The sequence below is a fragment of the Pelobates fuscus genome, chromosome 4, assembly GCF_036172605.1.
Source record: "Pelobates fuscus isolate aPelFus1 chromosome 4, aPelFus1.pri, whole genome shotgun sequence".
Taxonomy (NCBI): Eukaryota; Metazoa; Chordata; class Amphibia; order Anura; family Pelobatidae; genus Pelobates; species Pelobates fuscus.
In genome coordinates, this window is record NC_086320.1 from 352,218,847 (window position 1) to 352,243,060 (window position 24,214).

The 24,214-nt window shown below is 40.6% G+C and overlaps 1 pseudogene; it reads right to left on the bottom strand.

The window, feature by feature from the left end:
* Positions 1–1,230: 1,230 nt before the first annotated feature.
* Positions 1,231–19,847, bottom strand: LOC134609484 (patched domain-containing protein 3-like; annotated as a pseudogene).
* Positions 19,848–24,214: the final 4,367 nt, after the last annotated feature.

Here is a 24,214-nt window from a genome sequence, read left to right on the forward strand (position 1 = left end):
ATTCCCTTTTATTCCAGAAGTTTGGTCCTTAAGGGGTTAAAGCAGAAATACTGCTCATCCAGATTCCTAAAAAGCAGAGGCATTCATTGATGTTGGAATAACCCTTTTTTGGGCTGAACTGCAGCCTTTGTCAAACCCACTGTTATATGTATGAAAAACAAACAAAAAAACTTTTAGATGTTTTAAGTGAACAACTTGAAATTTTTCTTTTCTGTCCAAGTGTATATAGCAAGTAATTCATTCTTAGTAAAAAATAAACTTTTACATTTATAAAATAAACAATTTGTTGTAAAATAAATGACAAATTGCAATATGTCAGGTGATATTTATCAACATGTTAATGGCTGCCAATGAGCTTTTAATTATGTTGAATCGTTCTCTTACCATCGCTAATTTTCTCTGCACCAATCACAAAACCAGTATAAAAAAGAAATAATTACGTTATTAGTAACTGGGAGTTAGATATACGTTGGGAAATGTTACATTCTTATGACCTAGTGAGAGGAAGGATAATAAAATATAGTAAACCAAAAAAAAATCATAAAAGGTTAATTAAAAAAAAAACATTAACAATTTATATAACAGTATTTACTGTCCTTTTATTGTAAGTTCTGGTTTAGTTTCTTGTTAAAAATTACAAAGCGTATGGAATATGGAAATTGTGAATAAGTTGAACACCATCCATCACAGCTCCTGGGATATACATAATAACACAGCTGTCTGTTTTTTGTTTGTTTGTTTTATTAAGTAGTTTACATCTTATGCAGAGTTAATTCTCCTTTACATTGTGAATCTTAACATTTTTTTTTTTTAAACCATTTCCATTTACCATACAGATAACAGACTAAAAGAACTGAATAAAGAACATAGTCCGAGTAAATCCCTGTAAAACAAGCCCTTTACTGGCCTAAACTTTACTTAAAATGATCATTAATGATTTTGCGCAATCACATGATACGATTAAAATGTTTACTTTTACCCTATTTTGATAGGACATTATTAAAAAGTCAACATTTTAAAAGTGAGTCAAATCTCAGATGCTCCTTAAAACATGTTGATTCCCAGGGCCTAGCTATCAAAATATTTCCTCAAATATATACAAGATCATTTAATATTGCTAACTTTACATTTTAGGTAACAAGGCAATTGCGTAAATATGCAAAAAAGTGACCTTCTTATTCAATACTATGCTATGTTATAGTTAAAGGTATTACACAAAAAGGTATGAAACTATGGGCAATCAGGATCTGAATAGAACCGATTTTGTAAGTCACTATTCATATTATTGTACATTTTCCTCTGATAGTTCTCAGAAAAATGTATACAGTTTGCATTCTTTATGGTGCCAGGACTTGTTTGATGACTAGATTTCTTTGCCATTTTTCTGTCACAGCATTTATCGTCAACATTCCCAAAGAAAGTTAAAAAAAACTGGCAGAAAAATCAAGCCGTGGAGCATTCCAAACCCAATAACAAGAAATATGATCTTAAAAAATGTTCTAAAGGGGGGCGTGGCCTGACTCCGCATGGAAGCAGTCGCATAATCTGAGTGCTCCGCCATTCCGTGGACTAACACAGCGTGTAACACAGCATTACACCACCAACAACACGACTGAAAAGCCGAGGAGAGCTCAGGGGAAGTCATGTCGACTAAATCAACGAAAAAAATGAAGCAGAGAACCCTCCACTCGCACCTCACAACGGGTCGCAGTGACAGCCAAGATGGCGCCGACGACCGCAGCCCCACAGCTATAGACTGCGAACCGGGTGAGAGTCAAGACCCAACGGACCCCCCCTGTACCCAACCGGCCACGGATGCCTCCGTGAGCCACATGCTGCAGTCCCTGCAGTCCAATCTCCGCTCCGATTTCTCTAAAATGGCGGCGGACGTCAGGGCAGACATCCAGGCCCTAGGGGACAGGACGGCGCATTTAGAGGAGGCGACAGAAGGGCTAAGGGAAGCCCACAACGACTTAGCAGAAGCACACACTGCACTGCAGCAAAAGGTACAATACTTAGAAGGGAAAATAGCAGACAATGAGGACAGAGACAGAAGAAACAACATAAGACTGAGGGGGGTGCCTGAAGAAGTAGGCCCACAAGACCTGCCTAAATTTGTACAGGACATGTTTAAGGCACTCATCCCAGAGTTAGAGGCCTCAGACCTCCGGCTAGACCGCACGCACAGACTGCCTAAGCCTAAACACCTGCCTTCCTCCACACCAAGGGACGTAATCACCAGAGTCCACTACTTTACAGTGAAAGACCAACTCATGCAGGCCTCCAGGAAGCACCCTCCGCTGCCTCAACAGTTTGCAGACATCAAGTTGTTCATTGATCTATCAGCAGCGACTATGTTCAAGAGAAGAGCATTTGCACCAATAACCCTTGCTTTACGATCGGCTAACATCCCTTACAAATGGGGATTCCCTACGAAATTGCTACTTAAAAGGAATGGAACCGACAAGATAATCTCCACGCCACGTGACGGCGCGAGACTACTCAAAGAATGGGACATTCCTGTACCACCACCACCGGGCATCTCCAGATCCCCGACGACATCGCCACCCCGAAAGCAGACAAAAGGCCACAACTCGCTCCCTTGGCACAACATGAACATTCCAGAAATATACCAGCGACAAGACGACAACTTGGGGCGCACCGTTCCTGCCCATCGTTGATAAACCACAGATATGTATAGGTTAACAGAGGCTACACACGCAAATACCCCCTGTGCACCCTCATACCTGTCTTCACTTTCATGGTGTCGTACAGCCGAGAGTCCACACGAGGCGGCTGATCATATATGATTGTTACAACTATTAGTTATATATTGTTATAATATTGAATATTTCGCTTTCTTTAAGAATTGAGATTTCTGATACAGAGTGTTACCAGTGGAGCACACCCACTAATTTGAGTTATCTTTATTTTAGCTTTTCCCCACGTGTGCACACCCCATTAGTAACGCAACGACAGCGCCCACGGTACCCCACAAGGCTTAAGTACTAAGCCACTTTATTACCCGTCAGCAGATTTCTGCACTAGCCACCTGGCTATCGGGCTTGTATATAGTTCACGTTTTTCTGTCATATAGTGCTACCTAACCCTCCCCCCCCCCCCCCCCACCAGTGTCGCCCACACACTCCGACGACGCTGTCAAAAAGCTCAGGTAGACAACGAGCCTAGAGTTACCACTGGTGACATGTCCCTCAAGGTACTTTCTCTTAATGTAAAAGGGCTAAATACACCCAATAAGAGGAGATTGGCACTGCTAGAGGCCAAAAATCAGAAGGCGCATGTCGCTTTCTTTCAAGAAACCCACTTTAAATGGGGATCTCGCCCCAGATTCAATTCACCCTGGTTTCCTATAGACCATCACTCCTGCTATTCCACAAAAAAGAGGGGAGTGTCCATTTTAATTAGCAAACAAACCACTTTTGAACTGATCCGAAAAATCACTGATAAAAAAGGTAGATACCTGATAATACAATGCCATCTCAACAACAACCCCTTCACCTTAATGAACATATATGGGCCTAACGATAACCAAGAGGAGTTTATGTCAAGAATGTTTGCATTATTGAATCTGTATAAATTTGGGGAGGTAATACTTGGAGGCGACACCAATTTTCTTCTAGATAGCTTTAGAGACTCATCAGCCTCGAAAACAGTGGCAACGACCACCTCCAAGAGGCGGCTCACACAGTCACATAACATTCAAGAAGTCTTAGCAACACATGACTTTGTAGACCCTTGGCGAATCACACACCCCACTGAAACAGATTACACCTGCTACACTGCGGTACATAACAGCTACTCCAGGATAGACAGGTTCTTAATAAAGACCACCTCCCTCACAAAAATACTGGACACAGAAATTGGAGACATCACGTGGTCAGACCACGCTCCTATCACATTAACACTCAAAGAGAGATTCCCTAATACAGGCCAAACATCTTGGAGGCTAGACAACAAATTGCTAACACAGCCACACATAGTCAAACAAATAACAACAGACCTCAAGAACTATTTTACAGACAACGATCAACAGGACATTAACTCAGACTACGTCTGGCTAGCTCATAAAGCGGTCATTAGAGGAAGCTTTATCAAGCACGCTAGCCACACCAAAAAAGTACGCCAAGCGCAATACTTGACTATAGTCAATGAGATTAAAACTCTCACACACGAGAACAAACAATCACCCAATAACACACTACAGAGAAAACTATTGGCACTCCAATCCCAGTTGAGGGATATTGAATTGGCTAAAACTACCTACCTCTTACAAAAATCAAAACACAAATTCTTCGCAGCAGGGAACAGGGCGGGAGCCAAATTAGCAGCACAAATAAAACAAAAAACTGTCGCCTCCAGAATTGCCTACCTACAAGATAGCAACAACCACAAAATCATTGACCCACAGGGGATAGTAAATGCCTTTGCAAAGTACTATGGTCAACTATATAACCTTCAACACGAAGGAACAACTATAGTCCCGACAAAAACAGACATAGACAGCTTCCTATCGGACCTACACCTACCCTCACTGACCCCAACCGCAATAGAGGCCTTGCAGAAGCCTATATCACTGGACGAAATCTCGGCAGTGATCAAGGCGTTGCCCACAGGCAAGTCACCAGGACCTGACGGACTCACAAATACGTACTATAAGCTGTTTGCAGCTGTCCTCTCACCTCATCTGCTAAAATTATATAGGCAGAGTAGCAACAAAGGTGCCTTACCAGAAGAAACTCTCCTGGCCCACATCTCCACACTCCCTAAACCCGGGAAGCCACCTACACAGTGCAAAAATTTCAGACCCATATCATTGCTGAATGGAGACGCCAAAATATACGCCAAAATACTTAGCAATAGAATAGCCCCCTTCCTCACGCAACTAGTGCATAACGACCAATCAGGGTTCGTCCGCGGCCGGCAAGGCTCGGATAACACCCGACGCATTCTAAACACGTTGGCATGTATGGATAGGAGCAACACAGAGGGCCTTCTCCTTGCGCTGGACGCGGAGAAGGCCTTCGATCGCCTTAATTGGACATACATGTCTAGAGTCTTAGAAGAATATGGGTTCCCACCAGAAATGATCACAAGTATCAATGCACTGTATAGCACGCCAGCTGCCAAGGTTTCTAGTGGAGGCTTCATCTCGGACAAATTCCATATCACCAATGGGACACGCCAGGGCTGCCCTCTATCCCCCCTCCTATATATCCTGTCACTAGAACCTTTGGCCCAAAAGATCCGCAGTCATCAAAACATCAAAGGAATACATGTACTAGGCCAGGAACACAAATTGGCTCTATTCGCCGATGATGTCCTAGTGACGTTAACAGACCCGGAACATTCACTGCCCCACCTGGTACATACCCTTAGAGACTTTGGCCTGGTTTCCCACTATAAATTAAATCAGGACAAGACCCAGGCATTACCAGTTAACCTGCCTTCAGGCCGCATAACAGCTCTAAAAGACAAGCACCAATTTGATTGGAGGTCATCCTCTCTTACATATTTGGGGGTTAAAATTGCGCCTTCGGTTGACAAAACTGCCCGCTTAAATTTTTCAACTCTCCCCAACATGTGCAAAACGGAGACACTGAAATGGAAACATACACATATCTCTTGGTTGGGAAGGATTAACGCCTTCAAAATGACCATATTGCCCAAGGTCCTATACATCTTTCGCATGCTTCCCCTAAAGATAGCACAACCCATACTCAAGACCCTACAAAAAACATGTAATGCCTTTATATGGGACAATAAAAGACCTAGGATCCCTGCCAAACTCCTGTACACACAAGTCAAACAAGGGGGTGTGGGGTTACCGAATATAGCCCAATACTACAAAGCGTCTGCGCTAACAGCCGGGATCCTACTACACTCCCCTAAAGGAGAGTTGAGCTGGGTAGATATGGAGAACAAACAGGTTCAGGGAGGGAACATGGTTGACACCCTGTGGACACCCAAACACCTGAGAACCCCCGGACTAGCCCTGTACCCAACCACCACTCTCACACTCAGCATCTGGGACACGTTCATGTCCTCGCTAGGATGTAAAACCTTGTATCACGTCAGGGCACCACTATCGGCTTTAAAAGCCACTTCACCGCACCTACCTCTAACTAGGTGGGTTAAAGCTGGTATCACCAACATACAACACTTGCTGGAGGACAGGGAGGTTATACAGTTCGCTGACATACAAGCGAAATGGCACCTACCACCGGAGGAACTATTCACATTCCTCAGACTTAAAGGTACCATACTGACTCATGTACAAAAACACGACGATACCCGTGAGAAAATCCCTTCAACAGAGGGAATTATAGAAAGATGCTGGGCCGTACCAGGCAAACCCAAGTCTATCTCCCTCTGCTATAAAATGTGGGAAGAAGTGGTCCCCCGTCAAACTCCCCAGTGTAAAAAGCAATGGGAGGAAGATTGCTCCCTCAATTTATCCACTGAGGATTGGGTTCAGGCCCTCAATGGTCTCTCTAAACTCACTAAATGCTACACACACATTGAAGCACATAGAAAACTGCTCTACAGATGGTATATGACGCCACTGAGACTACACAAAATTTACCCTACTGTGCTGCCAACGTGTTGGAGGTGCTCCAAGGAGATTGGAACATTTTTCCATATATGGTGGTCGTGCCCAGTGATTCAGCCCCTCTGGACAGAAGTCCGGAGTTTGCTGGAGTCGCTGGGCGTAGGGAGCCTAACTCCGAATCCCCAAATGTACCTCCTGCTTATATTCCCGACCAGGATTCCTAGGGAACACAAGCAAATAAGTGCTCTCATACTATTGGCTGCTAGGAATCTTATAGCAACTAACTGGAAATCACAAGCCTGCCCATCCAAGTCTCAGTTATGGGACAAGATCCAACAGTATCAGATCTATGAGAGCATAACAGCGCACCAAAGTGCAGACACACAACGGTTCGAAACCGCATGGCAACCATGGCGGACAATGTATGCTAGAGTATTGAACAAACCAAACCCATAACGAATGCTCAGAGGTACGATTGATAACAATACCGACGGACCCCAACGGTCGTCTGGGATGTCCCCAACACACGTTTGAACCGAGGGCTACCCAGGTGGTTGGGGGTGACAAATCCGACAGATTACTTATCAGGTTAATACCAATGTACATGGCCATACCATGAGATGTATAGACACCGACCCACCACTGTTTAACCCTACCTATCCCTCTACCCCTCTTTGCCTTGTAGGCCTTCGCTTCCCTACTACCACCCCACTGTGTCATCCCAAATTGTATAGCAATGCATAATTTGTATCTTATTTTTGTATAACACGTTCGCATATTGTATAACTTGCTGAGATATGTAACCTCGTACCCCCCCTCTCTTTTCTGTACCCCGTAACTTGCAAAACAATAAAAAGTTATATGAAAAAAAAAAAATTGTTCTAAAGATGTAACTCTCAGATGTTGAAAGTACAATCACTCCCAAGATAGACCTCCCTGCAAAATGGGATAACCAAGGGACTGCAAAGCATCGATAATTCGGTCATTTGCATTTGGTTTCTTGTTGGAAACATAAGCGTATGAAATATGAGCTGAGAAGTCAACTGAGAACCCGATACAAATAACAAGGTTGATCATTGATATGCAATCTAAATTTATTCCCCAGAAAGTCATAAAACCAGTGACACCAACTATGATAGAAGCAATTGCAAAAGTCACCCACAGTGCACAGAGTGGATTTGGAATTAAAAGTAACAATATAACAAACATAACGGCGGCAGCCACAAGGATATTTTGAATAGTGTTTTGCATAATGACCGTGTACTGGTCAAAGTATATAAATGCTGAGTGATATACCAATAATGGAATATTGCAGTCCTTCGCAATGTCTCGGAGCTGGTTTAACATATTTTTTTCATCAACTGCAGTGGTTACATTAACAGTTTGGATGAAAAAACGTGATGCCTGAACGACATCTGACTGAATCTGAATATCTTGTTAAAAATCTGGGGAAGATCGAAATAATATGTGCAGATTACTCATAAAAGAAACACGATGATCAATGTTAAATCTTAATTGATCTGCAATAGTAACGTATACATTAAGCCATGACTCAGAAAATGTTTTGCTAACATAGGAATTGTTTGTCTTCAGTGACCGCAACCATAACTCTCGGACCATATTCTGAAAAGTATTCTCTCTTTTTCATAAAATGGAGCTACATAAGAATTGTCAGGGGCTAAATTACTCAGGTTAATTCCTTCCTTTACTTGAAAACATCTATAATTGCTAATGGCTAGATATCCACCATAGAGTATCACCACAATACCTTTGGTCCAAATGTTTGTAAGGAATGGTCCATAATATCTATAAAAGAAGCTGGTAGCAGGGTGTTCTCTCTCTTTACCCGTGGTTTGGTCATATGCTCCCCCAACACAGCATGCTCTGTATAGAACAGAACTTTCATTGTTCACACTTTTTTCTACCTTTGTGCAAGCTAACCAATGTCTATTGCTCTCTTCTCGCCTGCCATTGAGAGCCAAAAATGCCCCAAAACATGTGATATTATAGATGAAGCAAAATAATATGGCAGTTCCAGTATAAATACAAAAAGACTGGACCGATCCAAAGGTTGTCATAATTCCTATGTAGAAAGCAAGAACATCAGTTAAAGTAGTTATAGTTATGGAGACTGCTGCTTCTGCATATGTGTTACCCATTCTTTCTTCAAGTGTACTCTTAACGTTTGTTTGAATCCAACTGGAAATCATTATGAACATATCATCCACTCCAACCCCTAGACAAAAAAAAATACATTTTTAAAAATATGATACATATGGTAAAGGTATAACTTTACACTTCAGTTGCAGATTCATGAGGCATATTAGGGCAAATGAACCCCCAAGAAGACGAAGAACTTATGCCTGGCTGGTAATATGGCAAAGGTTGGTTGCAGGAACCGCACTCACTCCCAACGGCCACGGGTGCTCTGGAACAGGACCAGCAATCCCAACACGATAAGGCAATAAGAAAAATTCACAGGCACTCCAAATGTGAAAGCCGTAGGCAGATTTTTTGCAACAAAATGCACAGCAACGTTTCGACCTAACAAGCTTGACAAAGACCTCTTGTTAGGTCGACACGTTGCTGTGCATTTTGTTGCAATAAATCTGCCTGCGGCTTTCACATTTAGAGTGCCTGTGAATTTTTCTTATTGGCTGGTAATATGAGCTGACTCAACTTCCATCTCCCATACCTAAAGCAATATGGTATTATTGTGATTAGGAATAATTATAATTGTATAAACATGTTTCTTTTGTATAATGGCACATGCAATCTGAGATGCATTTTGGCTTTCACAGTCACAAATATTAAGAATAAACAGATTTAAAGGGGCAGCATCTCCTTAATGGTGCTCTCTATACATTTCTTAATCATGATGTCATGCACTTACCTAGAATAAGAAATGGGGCATTGGGGACACCACACAGTAAGAGCAAGCCAAAACTGCTCAGAACGGCTAACCCTGATGAAATTACTCCAAATGCAGCAACACATACTTTGCTTCTTACACAGTCAAGTCTATAAAAAGGAGACATCAAACAATATACAGTGTGTTAAAGGTGTTTTTAAACCATTCAGTTGAGGACAAAAGGCATACATTTCTTACAAGAAAATACAAACGGAGGGCAAGGAGTCTGTTTACCTTCTTCATACATCCCAACATTGGTAAGTGTGGATGCAGAACTGGTGGTGGCGGTGCCACAAGAGGGATGTTGATGAAGCGCTCAGCTGCCCTGAAATGGGACAGGCCTATAAGGATAGGGGAGTTATGCCGGCCTGGTGAGCATGCATGCAAGGCTGACAGACAGTCTCTTAGATGAACTCACTTAAGGCAGGCTATTAATGAAATCTAATTTTCTCAATGCCCTGAAGTTCACTGCTTGAAGATCTTTATATTCCTCTGTTTGATCAGACAGGGAACTGGAGTGGAGGAGGTGGGAACTGAGCCTTATATACAGCCACTCTGGCCACTTTCTGTGTGCTACTCAGAACTCCCTGTCCGATCAGGAACTCCACCTCCAGGAATATGCTGTCCTCATGAACAGGAAGACCCTCTGAGCAGGCTCAGTCCACTGTCTGGTTTTTCTGAGCCTTTGACTAAGGTTAACTGGTCCACAGCTCCTGTTCCTGACCCAGAACCAGATCGTGCACTTGTTCCTGCAATGCATACCTGGTCCTACCCTGCTCCCAGCATTAATGGATCTTCTGGCTACTTGAACTTGGCTTGGTTTACCCATTATTTACTTTTTTTCTGCCTACCCTGACATTGGACCATATCACAATTTTTTTCTGCTCCTCTTGAACACCTCTCTTAGATTTTGTTTACTTGATAAAGCCGCAATGCCACCACAGATCTCCTAGGATCCTACCCTTACTTCCAGCTTTCCCTAAAGTAGTGCTTGTAAGGGTGTATTGTTTGCTGCTTTTGGGTTCTAGCTCCTAAACTGCTTTCCATGTCAGTGACACATAAAATAATTAAGGAGGTGGTTGAGAGACAATCAAGGGAAAAGAGGGTTAAAAACATGCAGGGGGTAAGAAGGGAATTAGGAGTAACAAAGGATATGGGGGAGTTAAGACACACTATGTATAAGAGTGGGTTAAGAGATGTACAAAGTGTTAAGAGGGGGATAGAAGACACACACAAGAGGAGTCAGGAGATACACACAAGATGATATGGATGGTGCAGAGAAACACAACAGGAGTAGACTGATACACACAAAAATCCCTTCTCGGGTGTCAAATAACCTTGGTACGACTCTGGTCTTTGTTGCTCCCAAGGCTGGCAAGAGGATTTACCCATTTCTTAATTGACATTGTAGGTAAGTCTCAATATAAAATAGTAAGTACGGGTATGGGGGGTCATTCAGCATGAGAGGGCTAGTAAATTTGGGCTGGAGGACAAGTAAAAAATTTTTTATTTTTTGGTATGGTGCACAGATGTTAGGATGTATATGAGGTACCCAGTGCTCTTCTATAAAGAGCATTGTATTGGACCACACCATGGGAGGAGGAGAGGTAAGCAGCAAAGAGAGAGCCCTAGAACTAGAGAAAAGTAAGTAAAGCTTTCTTTAAAAAAACAAACAAAAAAAAACACTTTTACTGTCTATCGGGGGGAGGAGTAGGGGGAGACCTGAATACTCTTTAGTTTTCCGTTAAGGTTATATTTATCCCTTTTTGTTTTAACTTTTTTGCTGTGCCCCCTACATATAAAACAAAAAGTTAAAAGTCACAAAATACTTGTCTCATGTGACTAGTGATCTGCAAAAGGGAGCAAGGCCCCAGAGACCCAATAAAAAAAAAAAATCTGTTAAAATTTCAGTTTGATACATTGAATTTTGCATGTTCCTATTTTGGCCATATAGTCATTTTTAAAACCCAAGAAACTGCAAGCTGGAGAAATAACTAAACTCATTTGTTTCTTCTGTAGTTACACATAATCAGTGAAATAAAAAATAACAAAAAACACAGTCTCACAAGACAACAATTTGCACTCTCTAAAGCTTATTAATGGAATATGCTTTCAGAAAACTATAGTTACCTGAGGCATGATATAATCGAAAACGTTATAGTGACAAAATATGTGATGGAATATAAAGAGATCACGGATGTTGTGGAGCCTTCAAATTCTTGCTGCCTGGACACTAAGGTGAAATAGGAAACCTGGTTTAAAAAAAATAAACAAATATATATAAAGGGTTATTTGCCTATTTTTCCATTATACACTGCAGCATATACGTTCAAATATTTATATAGCCTTTGATTTAATTTTTCAGCTCACAATTTCACTTTTAAAAATGATTTTATATTTTGAAAAATTATTTTTATAATATTTTGACATTTTATTTATATATATTTTTTTATATTTTAATATTTTGAAAAAATAATTTTGATAGTTTATCCAAAGAATATTAAATGATTTGAAAATCTTATCCAAAATATGAAATTGATAGCAAAGGCATAGATTATACAGAAATTTTACTTGTCCAAGAGCTGTTCCTGGGGAGGTTGTGGAACAGGTGCTCTGCAGATAGGCAGGGCGTGCAGGGCTCAGCTCCAACCCCTCAGGTAGATCCCACCTCTCTTGTTAGACCCCACCCCCCAGTGGGGTTGGGGGCATGGCCAAATGAGATCAGTTGGCTATACCTGAGTGGGTGGAGCCTATCTATAGGGCACCTGGACAGTCCGCATCCACCCAGGATCGGCTCTGACGAGTCTTTATTTTACAGTCCATGCATGTAGGGGTAACGAATTTTTGTACAGCATGTATATAAAGAAAGGGTGCTAAAGGTATCTAACCCACTATAAGTGGTATTCGTCACAGTTATATGCTGAATACCCGCACTCCTGTTATCAATATATATAAAAAATTATCTTTACATGATCAATGTATCTAAAAAATTATGTCAATCTATATACACCAGTAATAGTATAATCCATAAATGAAAAAAAAATCAATATAGATGTAATGCATTCATTTACATAGTATCAACAATAATCATACAAGTAAATTATATGTATATACACTGCTCACTTATATACACTGCTCACTTAAACAACACAATGTAACTCCAAGTCAATCACACTTCTGTGAAATCAAACTGTCCACTTAGGAAGCAACACTAAGTGACACTCAATTTCACATGCTGTTGTGCAAATGGGATAGACAACAGGTGGAAATTATAGGCAATTAGCAAGACACCCCCAATAGAGGAGTGATTCTGCAGGTGGTGACCACAGACCACTTCTCAGTTCCTAGCTTCCTGGCCGATGTTTTGGTCACTTTTGAATGCTGGCGGTGCTTTCATTCCAGTGGTAGCATGAGACGGAGTCTACAACCCACACAAGTGGCTCAGGTAGTGCAGCTCATCCAGGATGGCACATCAATGCGAGCTGTGGCAAGAAGGTTTGCTGTGTCTGTCAGCGTAGTGTCCAGAGCATGGAGGCGCTACCAGGAGACCGGCCAGTAGATCAGGAGATGTGGAGGAGGCCATAGGAGGGCAATAACCCAGCAGCAGGACCGCTACCTCCGCCTTTGTGCAAGGAGGAATAGGAGTAGCACTGCCAGAGCCATGCAAAATGACCTCCAGCAGGCCACAAATGTGCATGTGTCTGCTCAAACGGTCAGAAACAGACTCCATGAGGGTGGTATGAGGGCCTGATGTCCACAGGTGGGGCTTGTGCTTACAGCCCAACACGGTGCAGGACGTTTGGCATTTGCCAGAGAACACCAAGATTGGCAAATTCGCCACTGGCGCCCTGTGCTCTTCACAGATGAAAGCAGGTTCACACTGAGCACATGTGACAGAGTATGGAGACACCGTTGAGAACGTTCTGCTGCCTGCAACATTCTCCAGCATGACCGCTTTGGCAGTGCGTCAGTAATGGTGGCATTTCTTTTGGGGGCCGCACACCAGCCTGGAACGCACGCCGCCGGTGAACGACTTTAAGAGGAATTATTACGGGTATAAGAAGCTCTTCTATCAAAAGATACAACATATATCCCTGATATTATTTGGACGAAACGCATTGGATATTGGCCTCTTTGTTATATTTATTTTTTATGTACTTCTTTTTTCCTGCGGCCAAAGTTGGAATTTTTCCCAGGTGCCAGTTTCCACCACGCTGCGGTTTAGTTCAACTTGGAGTGGAGATATGCCTGTTTACATCTTTCTGTTTGTAAGTGCAATCAAACAAATATATTTTGTATTTTTCTTACATACTTCACCATGTATGGTTCTTTTTATCCATTCCTTTGAAGACATCCATATTACTTGAATCTACTATCAAGTTTACATTATCACATATACCCCAGGGGGGTGAGAGGCCTGATTTCTGTTTTTGTTTGTGAGTTTGCAACTAGCACCACATTTCTCACTATTATTATACTGTGTTACGCTATGATTTGTATTTTTATTATTCTAGATTCACTATTATTCTTATATAGAATACTTCAGCTCTGTTTTTTATTCTCCAGGTTGTAGCTCAATTTTGTATGCTTATTGGATGTGGTTCCCACTTTTCTGTTTCACTGTTTACTATTTTGGGTGTTAGTGAGGTACACCTGGGACCCCTTCAATTTAGCAGATTAATTATTTTGTTCTTAGTGTGTATACTATTGTTCTATCACTTTGGAAGTTTGACATCGCCTGTAGCAGAAAATCTGGGACTGTATGCAGGACCACTCTATCCAGATAAGACACAGTATAGTGCTCTTCCGGAGAAAAGGCTTGAATTTCAGAAACCCTTCTGCCTAAAGGGACTGCAAAAATAATGAGGCATTTAAGGGTAAGCAGTTGATTCGTAGTTTCTTGTAAAATTTCAAATGGTGGAAGAGTCAAAGTCTTTAAAACCAAAGGTAGATCCCAAGGTGGAGAAATGAATCTAATAGGAGGCTTCACTTTCTTGATGGCTGTAAGAAAACGGGTTACCATGCTATGCAATGCCCACCTAGTTCCAGTAAGGGCAGATAAGGCTGAAATCTGTAAATGTAAGGAACTTAGATGAGACATTTATCCAAATCTGTTTTAAAGAAGTTCAGAATATTGGAGACTATAGGAGAAAAACAAGAATCTTGTACTATTTAGCCATTCCAAAAATACAGTCCAGATGTGAAAATATGTAGAAGAGGTAGATTTTCAACAAGGTGTTAATTACTGACAGGAAGAAATCCTTAATAGCCAGGCTCCTCCATTTAGTTTCCACTCCGTCAAATGAAGGTTGTTTGGAGATATGCGTACTGTTGGCCATTGAATTAGAAGGTTCTGGATCTTTGGAAGTTTCTATGGGTGGAGCGATTGCCAGGGACTTGAGTAGTGGAAACCAAGGTCTGTGAGGCCAGAATGGGATTATCGCTATAACCTGAAGACGTTTCAGCTTGATTTTCTTTGAGGTTTTCCAGATGAGAGGAAATGGAGGAAAGACATAAGCTAGACTGAAAGACCACCTGTTGGACAGGGCATCTGTGACCAAAGACTTGGAATGGAAGGTTCAGGAGAAGAAAGTTGGAAGTTGAGAATTTGATGTAGTTATCATTGGATCCACCTCTGGAGTGCTCTAACATTATATATCGTTTGGAGGAAGATCTGAGGATTCAATTGCCATTTCGTTGGGATCTACATAATGACGACTGAGGAAACTGCCCTCAAATTTTCTTCGGTTGGAACATACACAGCTACCAGCCCCAATATCATCTTCTGGGCCCATAACATAATGGGTTCTAGCTCCAGAAGGATGGCTTTGCTTCAGATACCTCTTTGTTTGTTTATATAGGGCAGTCATGATTACTATATGACCCAGCACGTAGAATTGTGTTACACAGATGACTAATAGGTAACATATTACCGGGCCTTAGAATGGCCGGACTAATGTACCAAAGAATAGTCAGGGTGCTAGCTGAGGTTAGGGGACACAGATAGGGACACATCAATAAAGGAAAGCCAGAGGTCAGGGATACCAGAAATACAGGGAAGTCAAAATCAAAGTAAAAAAAAACAGAAGAAACTTGAATCAGGAATGCGCTCTCGGATAACCACTAGGGAAACCACGACAGGGCAATGAGGAAAGGTAATTCTAGGTTTTTATACCTGCTTTATCTTTCCGATTGGCCGGGATCGCTCTTTGACCCCAAAACGTGCGCGCGCGGTGCGTGTGTGACGTCATGTGCCCGCCAACGTTGTCATTCACGTGAGCGGACGTGGGGGTATAATTGGCCGTGGATCCGCAACGGCCGACGTCCATTAACATGTCGCAAGTGTTAGTCATGCAGACGCACGGCCGCTGATCGCAAGGTGAGGAAGAATATGTTACAGGCAGTCCGTTTGTCTATTCTAATCTTCACCCGTTTCCCCCTCAGAACTTTTTGAAAAGTAACTGCGCGTAGTTCCAAAAGGTTGTCCGGAAGGTGGGAGGCTTTTTGTTTCCATTTTCATAGTGTATTCCACTGTAGGCTCTGCCCACTTTGTATAAATAGGCTTATCTGCAAATTTAGGCCCTCTAGAAACTTACACAACAGATTTGTGCTAATGCACATGCTCAGGAGGGAATAAAGGACACCAGAATCTAAATTAAATAATTGCATTAAAATTTGAGCTTTAGGAAACACGAATAGCTATCGAATGCACATTCATTCGGACCCCAATATTCACTGTATTTGAATTATTCATGCCTATTACATTTGCATCTTTGAATTCAGAGAATCGAATTTGCCTTTGGAAACCGAATGCGCAAAGGAGCAAGGTGAATTCTGCCAAACGGAAGTAGAAATCATAAAAGTTCGCCAAACAGGATGGCGAATTGGTGTGAAATGCGGCAGAACATAAAGCTGGAAGCAGGAAAGAGGTAATTAACTAGAATGTAATAATGATAAAATAAGGTCCCCCATATAAATTAAATATTGGAATGTATCTAGAATTAAAAAGAGTACATTTCTACATCGTTTTTAACATGAACCAAGCTAAATTTAAGAAAAAAAAATATTCTTCTAAATATCTTATAAATACACTCCAAAATGCTCCACATTTTATACCGCTACCCAAAGGATCATAGCAGAATTATGTTCCCAAATTGCTTAGGTATCACTTAAAACAATGCTACCCATAAGATCACAGCAAATATTTAATTTCCAATGCTGAATGTGTACTACTTAATGCACTGGATTTTACGGGGTTTCTGTAACTAAGGATATTCTTTCCCTCAGGAGCTGTTTCTTAAACGGGCTACATACTGGGGGCTTACAAGAGAGAAAAGCTTAACTCTCCTGGGTTTTGCTAAATAAAAATTAGCCGAGTTAAACTAAAATAAAAATGTATATAGGTAATGTTTTGAACTGATGCCTTCTCCACAACCAAGAGGACAGGAAAAAAGACTAGAGACTTAGAGAGGGTATGTCCTATTTATAATTTATTTCCTGTCCTAAATAGCCAAGTTGGGGGAGCTAACCCTAATGTTATGCTGCCACGGATTAGCCGGAAATATGAACATAAAATGTAAAATAAAAAATGCAACAAATGTTTCTAAAGTGATACAAAAATGTATGAAGTCCTCAAAAAAATCTAATCCTTTTTTTGGAACTAAATGCATTTTTAGGCAAACTAAAAGAATGAGGTAACCAGGAACACAGCATAAAACACTATTAATTTAGTTTTATAAATCCATACTAATTTAATAGTAAGCAAACTATCTTCTCACTAGAAGACAGCTTACTAAATCAGTTTGTATTTGATCACTTTTGTTGCATATTTTTCGGCGATGGTGATTTTTGTCGGTTACTTCTACTTAAATGTCATTTTAAAAAAAATTGTCAACAAACATTTACAATTCATTATGCGCCTCTATTAATTTGACATTACTATTTGTTAATTTGACATTACAGAAGTACATCATCAATGATCATTGTAAAATTTTAAATATTTACTCTAGCAAAGTTGTGCAAATATGTAATATAAATTTCAGATAATATAATTGTATGCATCACAAATATACAGATAATAAAAAAAATATTCCGTGCATGTGTGTACCATATTTATTTATTTTTTTTAAGGACAACTGTTACCTCAAAACTATGTTTTAATATAAAAATCATTCCACCAACTTCTGAAAAGAAATAGATTTTTTCTAAAAGAAGTATATGTAGAACAAAAAAAAAAACCTAATTCCTACCTCTGTCTAGCATATATCTGTGCAGAAGGTGAAGCAGGGAAGACTATAGAGACTGTCGGTTTTCAAATACAGTCTCACCCAAGGTTCATGTATATGGCTAAATGATCCTGTGATATACCAAAGATAAGAATACATTTTTTATAATTTTTTTTACATATACTTCATTGAAAAAAATAAATCTATTTCCTTTAAAAACCTCAAGGATTATTTTATGAAAAACAGTATTTATGTGACAGTTGTTCCTTAAGATAATGGTGTTTCTAAATTCTTATTTCCAAAAATAACCTTACCTGTACATCTTTTAGATTTAATGCTTTTAGTTCATTAGGAATGGATGTGATGAAGTGGTCGATCCATAGCAAGCTGTTATCTCTGTCTTGATCACTGTCCTCTCTCAGCTAATAAACTAATCTCATTGCAATGGCTCTCTGTACAATGTGTTCTGGGCTCAGTGTTACTCCTCCAAGATACGTCCCCAGAAATGTCGTATTCTGGAACATTGGATAGGTCACGTTGATGGTCTCTATCTTGTTGGGGTTACCTTGTACTGCAGCTAACAGCGGGTTAGATGGGAGACATTGATCGCCAGACCTCTGCACACAGCTGGTGAAATTTGAAGTTAATATCATGTCCTGCCTCTGGCATTGTAATAGCCAAAGTTCTCACCTTCTCATCCAACATCAGGAGCTCCACAAATGTGTTTGCATTCATGATATTATTAGATAAGGTGACTGCAATCAAGGAGACAAAAGATCCCTCTGTATAAAGCCGCTGAGCTGAAAATTGCCCAGTGTCATTGACTGGAAAATGCCTTTTTATAAAATCTTGCTCTGATTTAGCAGGACCCCTGATGGGTGTAAACTGATCTTCTATATTGCTAGTTTCTCTTTGTGGTAAAAAATAAAAAAACGTGGGCGGGGCCTGACAGCCAATATGGCCAGTCGCACATCCTAAGAGCTCCTGCTATAACTAGCATAAGTGAATCGAAACCGAGAGACAGGAACATGTTAGCAGCACAGGGTGACCGGGAACAAACAAGGAGCACCAAGCTAAACAAACCGGTACCTGTCCGGCACCAGTGCGACGCTGAGAAACCTCTACCGGTCATGCGGCCTAAATCAGAGCGAAGCCTGAGGCCCAGAGAAAGGCGGCCAACCCCCCGGCACGGGACAAGCTCGCAAAAGAGAACCCGCTACAGCCCTACAGGTAAGAGAACCTCGATGGGGCACATACCCCACTACGCGAGCAAAGCCACTAGACAAGGCATCGGGTGAAAATCAACGGACTGATCCACACAGAGGCCCACGGCCTACGACCCTGTTCGAGACGCAGGGATCATTACCTCACGCAGACTCTCACTAAAAGGACTCTGTGCTTCTCCTAGTCATTTTCTTTGCAGATTACACCGGCTACTGCTGATTCCCCTGGCACTAAAGAGAGGAACATAGAAAAGTATCCCCTTTGCATTGCTCTCATGTGTAAGCTTACACATAACGTTACAACATACAAATGTGCATTGTTTTTTCCTATTGTTAGATGTACCAGTTCACTCTTTATTACTAAGCAAAATGTGCTAGCATGTCTATACAGTTTCTTCTTGTATCTTAGTAACTAGCATGTACAGCACCCACTAGGCAGCAACTCAGTTAGATTGCTACTAAATAGTCGCTCAACCTACTTGTTTGTTAATTGTTAAATGTACACGCACAAGTTACACCAGCATGTTTTATGTCAAGCACTCACATACTCATTCATGTCTATGTATTCCACACCAACCACGAATGCTACTGTACTCAAACCCAAACGTGAACCTAAACTACTGTTCTAGAGATCATATAACTATTATAAAAATGTGCCTGTATATCAAATGCCATAACATGCTATACCAATGGTCACCTATTCTACCGGACGTCACTTTTGTGGCACACGCCGGCTGCTTTGTTCATTCTGTGCACAACCAAAATAAAGAATAAAAAAAAAAAAAAGCTCCTAGCCCAGCAGACATAACAAAAGGAATCAACAGAAACCACCAGGGGTATCTAGCAATGAGCTTCCCAAGTTGGTAGAACCCACGAGAGAGTGGTCTCTCAATACAGTCTGTGTGACAGCGAGCCATTCTCCATTCCACATTACCAGCTTCGTTATACAAGTAGATTCTTGAGATTTAGATATTTTTGTAAGGCAATTGTTATTATTGTTATTAACCAGTTCCACAGCATATTAGACTGAACCCACCCATAGGGCAGTCCAGAATGAAAATGCCAGCAAAATCTCTCTGCGTGAGAGATACAGAAACCCTGGACAATCGATTCTGCATTCTTTGGGCCTCGTCAGCCATGTATAGCCTGTAGGAAGTGAGCACGGGAACCATGTCTGGATTACCCTTTTAACTATGTGAGATCCAAGTTCGTGCAACAAAAACAAAGAATATGAGAACTATGAGAATGGACAAAAGCTTAGAGGAAGAAACTATAGCTTCCCAGTTGCGAGGGAATTATTTGTTTCATTGGTATTCTAAACAGATTAAATACTTAGGCATTCGGGTACCTGCTGACCTTACTTTGTTGTACCAATTGAACTTTGCCCCCTTATTGAATCGGCTGCAGGTGGATCTTAATGCACGGTCTATACTACATATATTGTCTTTGGGAGGTGCAGTGCAGTTTAGATGACTCTACCACGTGCATTATACTTGTTTCAAACAATACCTATAAAGATTCTGAGGGCCTGCTTTGCTGCACTGACACCTGCTATAATTGCATTTATCTGGAAAGCCTAGAAACCTTGGGTTAAAATTTCTTAGCTGTTTTTTCCTAAAGTGTGTGGAGCTAGGATTACCTAGCCTACTTAGTTACTACCAAGCTGCTCACTTGACAAGAATAATTAAATGGCATGCATCCGAGGATACGGTCGGTGATGGAGCTTGAGGGGTCAGGCAGGACAAACCCGAATATGGTATGGCTCGATAGGCAGGGTTCGTTGCACTCTGTTCGCGCATCCATTGAGGCTTTAACCATGTCACCATGTTAATGAGTATAATGAAATAAAGTAATAAAACCCACCAACATTGGATAAATGATCTAAACTGCCTTTACAAAAATTGTGCAGGAAAAAAGATAACATCTTTCTTTTTGTTGCGCAAGAGATGGCCTTACATTTGACTCTAGAATACTTTGGTATACAAAGGAGTTCATGGTCTACTCAATGATTGAAATTTTCCCAAGTCCTGTGGCTGCAAAACAAACCCAAACCATCAAAACTTGACAGTTGGTATGAGGTGTTTGTGCTGGTATAGACAAAGAAAACAGGTTGCATCTTGCGGGTAGAAGTGCGAATAACAGAACTTTTATAAGTGGATATAAAACAAATGTATGATCAAAACCCACACAAATCAGATAAATAACAGTGCAAATCACAAAAAGAATAATATATGGTATGGTATGGCTTCACTTTACCTACAACCCAAGAGAAGCTGAGAGTAAAGGTGGTGGTGTAGGATTTCTGCTTTCACCCCACTGCGCCTTTAATACCCTGCCCACCCCCCTTCCCTTTCTTTCACAAGCTTTGAAATTCACTCAATTCGTCTGTTCAAACCCATGTCTGCTAACATAGCTGTTACCTATTGCCCCCCTGGTTCCCCTAGTCTGTTCCTTGACCATTTCTCTGTTTGGCTTCCCTACTTTCTCTTAAGTAATATCCCTCCCTAAGTCTTGGGGGTTTCAACATTCCCATCAACCTAGCTTCCAAACTCCTTTTTATTACCTCCTCCCTTGGCCTGAAAAAGGGACCTGAATTCTCTTGACCTCCAGCAACTCTCAACTGATCTCCATTCCAAACTCTCCTTTATCCCCACTTTCATCCTGTCCCTCTTTGGCTATCTCCTCATATAATGCTACCCTTACCTCCGCCCTGGATGCTGCAGCCCCGCTCCAAAGATGCACCTCAAGGAAGATGCGCCTCCAACCTTGTTTGTAGCATCATACAAATATATTCGGGGCCAGTACAAACCATTATCTGAAAATCTCTTCACAAACAGGACTATACATAGGACACAATGTCACGCATTAAGGCTGGAAGAAAGGAGATTTCATCTAAGGCAAAGAAAAGTGTTTTTTTTTACAGTAAGAACTATAATTCTCTGCATGAAGAAGTGGTTTTAGCAGAGTGCATACAGATGTTTAAACAGCAATTGGATGAATACGTCCAAAAACAAAACATACAGGGATATCATTTCTAATTAGTGGGGTAATAGCTGCTTGACCCAAGGAGATATCTGACTGCCATTTTGGGGTCAAGAAGGAAGTTTTTCCTCTTTGTTGCAAAGTTGAAAGCACTTCAGACTGGGTTTTTTGCCTTCTTTTGAATCAAAAGCAAAAAAAATGTGAGGAAGGCCGAACTTGATAGGCACAAGTCTCTTTTCATCTATGTAATTATGTAACTATGTCACATTTATTGTTACATTTCCTGCCTTTCATAATATTATATAGAGCTGCAGAATTAGTTGGTGCTATATAAATACCAATAACAATAATAATGATGGATTTGGCTAAATCTGATATTTCACACGCCTTAAACTTTGCTTTAAATTACCCAATTTTAATTTGGTTAATTTTAGCCCCCACAGAAAATAAATAAAGGGCAAAGGAAATATACATTACTATAAAAAATTCAGATATGATGATAAGTTGCGCTTCTTTCCATAAATATACTATTGGCCTATATATAGAAAAACAAACAACTGAGAAAGACGGGGAGAGAAGAGAAATAATAAATATTACCATCTCTCCTTTTCAACACTACACAACCTCATCCTCATTTCTTACACTAGCTCCCCTTTCCTTAAAACTTTTATTTTTCTTTTCACATCACCTTTTGCTATAGTGATTGAATTTGTTGTTAAATATAGAAAAATATTTTGAATAAAAATGTGAATTATTCACAGATTCCAAAAGAATTCAATACATTTGATGATTAAGAGTAAAAGTTGAACAATTAATAAAAATAAAATTGGTTTATTGGAAAATAAAGACATGGAGACACCATTGACTGGTTTCTCAGATGCTGTTGTCTCGTGTGCTTGTATTGTGCAGACAATGTTTAATTGAGGGAGTAACACCAAATCTAACATAAAGTAACATAGATATCAGATTAATTACAAAATACTGCTAGTTAGTAAAGCATTAAACTAAATCAACAGTGTTAAAAATGTAGCCTATATATAAGGCCCTAAGTAGCTGACTATGACATAGAAGCGTCAATGATGTCATGATGAATGTGGCATACATAGCAGGGTTAATGATGTCATGATGAATGTGGCATACATAGGAGAGTTAATGACATCACAGCAGGGTCAATGACATCACAGCAGAGTTAATGATGCATTAATGAATGTTAGAGACACCTGGGCTCATTTCTTCTCAGCTGCCAAGCAAGGAGAAAGCTTTGAGTAGTTTGAGATACATTGCTTTGTCATATAGCATCTAAAATGGGACGTAAAGTCTACAAAAAGAATGGACGAAAAGGCAAAAAGAGATCTATGCCTGAAAATAATGAATGTTTAAGGAAAAGACAAATAATTAGCAGTTCAGCTACTTCGCGGGAGAATCCAATGGAGACATCAAGACAACATCAGGTAGCAGACAAAAAAAGTCCACTGATGCCACCCATTGACTTCCTATGCAGACTGCAATTGTTCTGTCAAACTGTTGTTGGAAGAATAAAAACAGGATTTAACTATATTGGTGAAATAGGAAGAAAGGGCAAGAAGAGACCTATCTCTGAACGTTATGAATGCCCTAAAAAAAGAATAAAAATGAGCTATCCATCTAAAGAGCAACAAAGGGGAATGCTCCCCAAAAAAGCAAAGAGATCTTTCGATGAGGTCGACAGCACCGAGAACGCTCATCCATGTTCAAAGAGAAAAATGACCAAAGTTAACTGCTCCAAACACTCGAGGGTGACAGCCCCGACATCTCTGGACAGGTTTTCCTTTCATTGTGAACTTGGAAGAGGAAGCTTTGGACAGGTATATATGGCATTCCTGAATTAGGTTCTATTATCAAGCATAGTTATTTATTATAGAAATGGGAAATACAAATAGGGGTTTCATGGATAGTTACGTATGTAAGATTTATAGTGGTTTCCAGATATGTATTTGCATTTACTATTCTATGTAGCTCATTCAAACATGTTTATTTTATAAAAACACCCTTATAAAGCAGGCTTAATCTAGTATACTGCTAACACTCTGCTTGCCATGACTCACCTCTTATTTATGTCTTTTCCAGGTCCTACTGGCCACAGATGTCATCAGCAAACAAAAGATGGCTGTAAAAATGGTAAAAAAGAGATGCCTCTTAAAACAAGATAAGGAGGCTATTCATGTTGAGCGTCGGGTGCTGGAGGTCGCTAGTGGGAGTCCATTCCTTACCCATGCGTTTTCCACATTCCAAACCAAGGTACTAGAGTGACTTATCATCCAAA